A 5,735-nucleotide genomic window follows, 5' to 3' on the forward strand; every position below is an offset into this window, starting at 1 on the left:
AGGGGGTGGCTCTCCCATAGACACCAATGATAGCAGCTGGGTCTGGTCTACTGAAGGGGGTGGCTCTCCCATAGACACCAATGATAGCAGATGGGTCTGGTCTACTGAAGGGGGTGGCTCTCCCATAGACACCAATGATAGCAGTCTACTTAGTACATTGACTTCCATTGAAACAGAGAAACTTTGAGAGCCAGAAGTCTCGCTTCCACTTCTGTCTCTCTCTTTATCAGCTCATTACTCCCCGCCCCTCCCTGTCAGAGAACAGGGGTGTATTCATTAGTCGGACACCGTTGCAAACAGTTGCAAAATGTTTTGCAATGAAAAGTAGAGTATCATTTGGACTAATTCAGATTGCTTCTGCGTGGTTGCTAGTGTAGTGACTACAGAACAGAAGGACCAGGGTGTCTGGCAGGTTCACCTCAATCAAAACTAAATTCACACCATTTAGTAGATATGTATACAATTAGTCTGGAGCTGTTAGGAATGAATGGATATGTTATGAATCCAATGGCGCGGTTACGAATGCTTATAGCAAGTCTTAATTATCAAGTCATGTTGTCATCGATATATATCAACGTTAACTGTGCATTGATGAGACGTTACGTCTAAGTAGACAGATTAGACACAACAGTTCAGTAGCAAAGCTTTATTGACATGAATCATTATTGGTTATCATTGCTACCAATGGATCTGCATCTGCCAGTAATGAAACAGTGAGGTGCAACAGAAGGACAATAAAGTCAGGTCACAACAGCAGCCAAACCCCTTCAGTACAAAACCAGAGGTCTCTCTAAACCTAAACAATGTCATGAGTCAAATATAGAATCACAGTCATTTCTTCTAAAGTGGTGACATGGTCCTAAATGAACGATTGACATTATTCGAAACACTTGTGATAAATATCCCACCTCAGTATCTTCAGTTTACAGTGTGGACTCATAAGCCCAGTGGACTTCCTCTCCACCCCGGTGTCTGTCAGTTTGTTGTAGCTGAGGTCCAGCTCTGTCAGACGGCTGTTCTCCGACACCAGAGATGAGCCAAACGTATCATAGAAGTCCTCTTTGAGAACGCATCCCACAAACCTAGGAATACCAACAAAAAATGTGCAATTTCCAATACAAATTATTGGTAATTTATGCATATAATTCTATGATTAAATTTCCTCACTTACTTAGAATTACTTCACAGGTGGGTTTAAACAGATTTATCCCAATTTAGAATCATATGAATTAATACAAAACAATAAACACTTCCAAGGTAATAGAAGGTAAGTCAACTGCAGCCCTCCTACCACAAAATATTCTGCTTCAATTGTGTTTTAAAATGGTGCCTTATTACTTTGCAGACATTGGCCTGGACTTGGCTTGTATGTAATCATGGAATTCTTGGAAATGCTTGCAAAGCAAACTGATGATAAAAAACAACTGACCTTCCATAGCCTTCCTGCAGTGTCTAACTACCGGACCAGTCTCCTACCACCCTCTAGTGTTGTACTGTATTTTCTCATGTTAAATTCACCCAGCGCCTCCTCTGACATCAGCAGCATGTAGGCCAGCGCTGAACACTGACCAGGGGTCAACTTCCTCTCAGTCCGACTTTGAATTTCCTCCACCGGCGAGTTATTGTTCAACTCCATCAAACAGAGAAGGAGATTGATACACTGCTCTGAGGAGTACTGCTTCAAAACATCTAAAAAACCTGGTTGCCATAGTTGCCAGGTGAGAGCTTATCCTTGATGTACTGGATGGTCTTCTGGATGCTCTCTGTGTCTCCCTCTGTCTGGAGCTGTAGGCTTTTCAAGAGGATCTGATTGGACTCCAGTGAGATGCCCAGAAGGAAGCGGAGGAAGAGGTCGAGATGACCGGTCTCGCTCTTCAACGCTTCGTCCACAGCACTCCTCTGCAAGTCAAACAATGTTCTCTGAGAACCTTCAGGTTGAGGGAGGATGTCTTCCTCATCAAGAGGAACCGGTAACCTCGTATGTCTTGAAATGAACGGGTTGACATTTTCACTTACATAAACGTAGGAAACGTAGAGTGCAGCGAAGAACTCTTGAATGGTGAGATGCACAAAGCTGTATGTCTTTGTTCTAAACATTGGGTCCTCCTCTCTGAAGATCTCTGTGCACATCCCTGAGAGTAAGAAGGCTTCTTTGACATCAATGCCACACCCTATCAGATCGTCTTCAGAAAACACCAGATTGCTCTTTTCCAAGTTTTGGAAGGCTAGTTTTCCAAGCTTCAGAATAATCGGTACAAATCAAATCCAATGTATTGGTCACATACACGTGTTTAGCAGATGTTATTCCAGGTGTTGCGAAATGCTTGTGCTTCTAGCTCCGACAGTGCAGTAATATCTGATAAGTAATATCTAACTTTCACAACATATACCCAAAATGCACGTAAATCTAAGTAAGGAATGGATAATAATATATACATACATATGTCAGAGCGGCATTGGACTAGAGTACAGTATATACATATGAAATGGGTGATGTAATATTTACACACAATTAAAGTGACTAAGATACCGTAGAATAGTACAGAGTACAGTTTACACATATGAGATGAGTAATGCAAGATACATAAACATTATTAAAGTGGCTAGTGTTTCATTTCCTTAAAGTGGCCAGTGATTCCTAATCTATCTCTATAGGCAGCAGCCTCTGATGTGCTGGAGATGGCTGTTTAACAGTCTGATGGCATTGAGATAGAAGGTGTTTTTCAGTCTCTCGGTCCCAGCTTTGATGCACCTGTACTGACCTCACCTTCTGGATGATAGCGGGGTGAACAGGCAGTGGCTCAGGTGGTTGATGTCCTTGATGATCCTTTTGGCCTTCCTATGGCATCGGGTGCTGTAGGTGTTCAGGAGGGTGGAAAGTTTGCCCCCGGTAATGCGTTGGGCAGACCGCACCACCCTCTGGAGAGCTTTGCGGTTGTGGGCGGTGCAGTTGCCGTACCAGGCGGTGATACAGCCCGACGGGATGCTCTCAAATGTGCATCTGTAAAAGTTTGTGAGAGTTTTAGGTGTTAAGACAATTTCTTTAGCCTCCTGAGGTTGAAGAGACGCTCTTGCCCCTTCTTCACCGCAGTGTCTCTGTGGATGGACCATTTCAGTTTGTCAGTGATGTGTATGCCGAGGAACTTGAAGCTTTCCACCTTCTCCACTGCGGTCCCATTGATGTGGATAGGGGGGTGATCCTTCTGCTGTTTCCTGAAGTCCATGATCATTTGCTTAGTTTTGTTGACGTTGAGTGAGATGTCATGGGTGAACAGGGAGTACAGGAGAGGGCTGAGCACACACCCTTGTGGGGCCCCAGGGTTGAGGATCAGCAAAGAGGAGGTGTTGTTTCCTCTTTCACCACCTAAGGGCGACCAGTCAGGAAGCCAGTTGCACAGGGCGAGGTTCAGACCCATGGCCTCGTGCTTGATGATGAGCTTGGAGGGTACTATGTTGTTGAATGCTGAGCTATAGTCAATGAACAGCATTCTTACATAGGTATTCCTCTTGTCCAGGTGTGCAGTGTGGTGGAGATTGCATCATCTGTGGATCTATGGGGCGGTAAGCAAATTGAAGTGAGTCTAGGGTGGCAGGTAATGTGGAGGTGATATGATCCTTGACTAGTCTCTCAAAGCACTTCACGATGACAGAGTTGAGTGCAACGGGCGATAGTCATTTAGTTCAATTACCTTTGCTTTCTTAGGTACAGGGACAATGGTTTCCATCTTGGAGCATGTGGGGACAATAGACTGACAGATAACAGACTGACAGATTACGAGGATCTGATTCATTTTTCTCGTGAACTTCTTGTTCTTCATGTTTGTCAGAGTGAGAAGGAAGCGAATGTACATCTCAGTCAGAGTTTTAGGGACTTCTTCAGAACATGTTCCTAAGAACCATGGCAGTAATCCAACAGAAGACTGGAATGTGACACATGATGAAGAGACTCCTCGATGTCTTCATGTGTGAGATTATTTTGCTGGACAGGTTTTCATCATCACTGAATCTCTTCTTGAAGTATTCTTCTTTCTGTGGGTCTTTCAGATTCCCCTTGATGAGGTTTGTCAGCAGCACGTCCACTGATGTTGGATTGGTTACATTAGACAACCTCTTGTTGTCATGGAAATCCAGTGGAAGTTGACTTTCATCCAGACCATCCAAGATGAACACGACTTTACCGTCGACCACCTTCTTTGTGTCCTTCATATTTAAAAGTTCATGGTAGAAGTCACTCAGGAGCTCCAACAGACTGTACTGGTTAACTTTGTTACGAATGGAATGGAAGAATGGAAGGGTGAAGACTATCTACATCCTGATTGGCTATTCCTTCTGCCCAGTCAAGGATGAACTTCTGCACTGAGACTGATTCTACGATGTCAGCGATACCCTTCGTCAGCACAGTTCTGACGGGTGCCTCTTGTTGGAATATGGATTTGAAGATGTCATTGCAGTGATTGCATGGTCTTGAAATGCTTTGGTCCGAGCCGTATCTTCAATCTGCCGAACCTCATGCTCTTTATTAACATCCTTCACTCTCCCCAGCTGTGATGTAGAGCTCTGTGTAGATCTTGTCAAGCAATGTTGGATTCCCCAGCTGTAATATAGAGTTCTGTATAGATCTTGTTGAGCAATGTTGGATTCCCCAGCTGTGTTATAGAGTTCTGTATAGATCTCGTTGAGCAATGTTTGATTTCCACGTTTTGCAATGCCCTCAAAGATGTTGCCAAACTTCTTCCTCATGTTGGACTTGAGGTTGTTTTTCAGTCCTTGCAGGTCTACTTCTAATGAGAAAAAATATAGAGATATATTGAGTGGTTTGTTAGTCCGAGTGGGCCGTTCTAGTGTCTGTTATATGTCACTATGGGCGTTTTCACACAAAGTTAGTTTGCTATAGTTCTAATCAGAGTTTGCTACATTGAATGTTTTTCATGTGGTCTGGTCGGTTTCACATTGCTAAATGCCAAACGAATGAAAGTGCCCAAACTGAACCATGTGTTCTTCATGCTGGTTGACTCATCATGGGTTGTTTTTGTACAGACGTAACCTAGTACTCCCAATGTAGAGGATGCTACGTAGCCTAAACATTTGAAGATTAAAATGTGTGACTTCTTTACACGGTCAATTCATGATGTTAGCGTAATAAATTCACTTCAAATAGGATAAAGTTTAGGCCACCGCTGTGTTTTAAATGTCGCAAAATGCAGACGAAAAGTGAACTATAATGGAGATTAAAATTCTGTGTTATTTTAGCAGCGCTGTATCTGTTCATATCAAATAAGTACAGAGGTTTGACTGAAATTGACTCAATGTGTTTCTCTATTTCTTTTGAGAATGTACACATTTCTGTGTGACTCACCAGTAGCTGGATGACTTGTCTCTGTAGAGAGAGAGAGAGGAAACAGTCAAGCTCTTATTAAAAGCTCTGATTTATCTTCGTAAATATCTTTATAATCTTCGTTCCTAAAATAAAAAACAGAGATATAAAGTTTCTCAGCAGCAGCATGTGAACTCATAGTGATATTAATGTTAACTCAAGGTCCTGAATAAGGTGCATGTTTATAACTGGTTCAGCATAGAAAGTGACAGAATTACAGATAAGAAAGGCACTGGTTTACTGTATGTATCTTAGCTTTTGACATAAAAGTAACCTTTCAGACACAGGTAACTAAAAAATTGCATTGCCTCGCTTTGAGCTCAAAACAAATATTTTTTTTTTTATATATATATCTTGTTTC

General features: G+C 42.5%; 1 long non-coding RNA gene across 1 annotated transcript; it reads right to left on the bottom strand.

The window, feature by feature from the left end:
• Positions 1-631: 631 nt before the first annotated feature.
• Positions 632-1,701, bottom strand: LOC115147740 (uncharacterized). Its single transcript, XR_003866476.1, has 2 exons — positions 1,430-1,701; positions 632-1,082 (listed from the first exon to the last, which is right to left on the bottom strand). It is a non-coding gene; the product is annotated as an uncharacterized LOC115147740 (long non-coding RNA).
• Between the last annotated feature and the right edge of the window lie 4,034 nt (positions 1,702-5,735).

This window comes from Salmo trutta, chromosome 14, assembly GCF_901001165.1.
Source record: "Salmo trutta chromosome 14, fSalTru1.1, whole genome shotgun sequence".
NCBI classification, from domain to species: Eukaryota; Metazoa; Chordata; class Actinopteri; order Salmoniformes; family Salmonidae; genus Salmo; species Salmo trutta.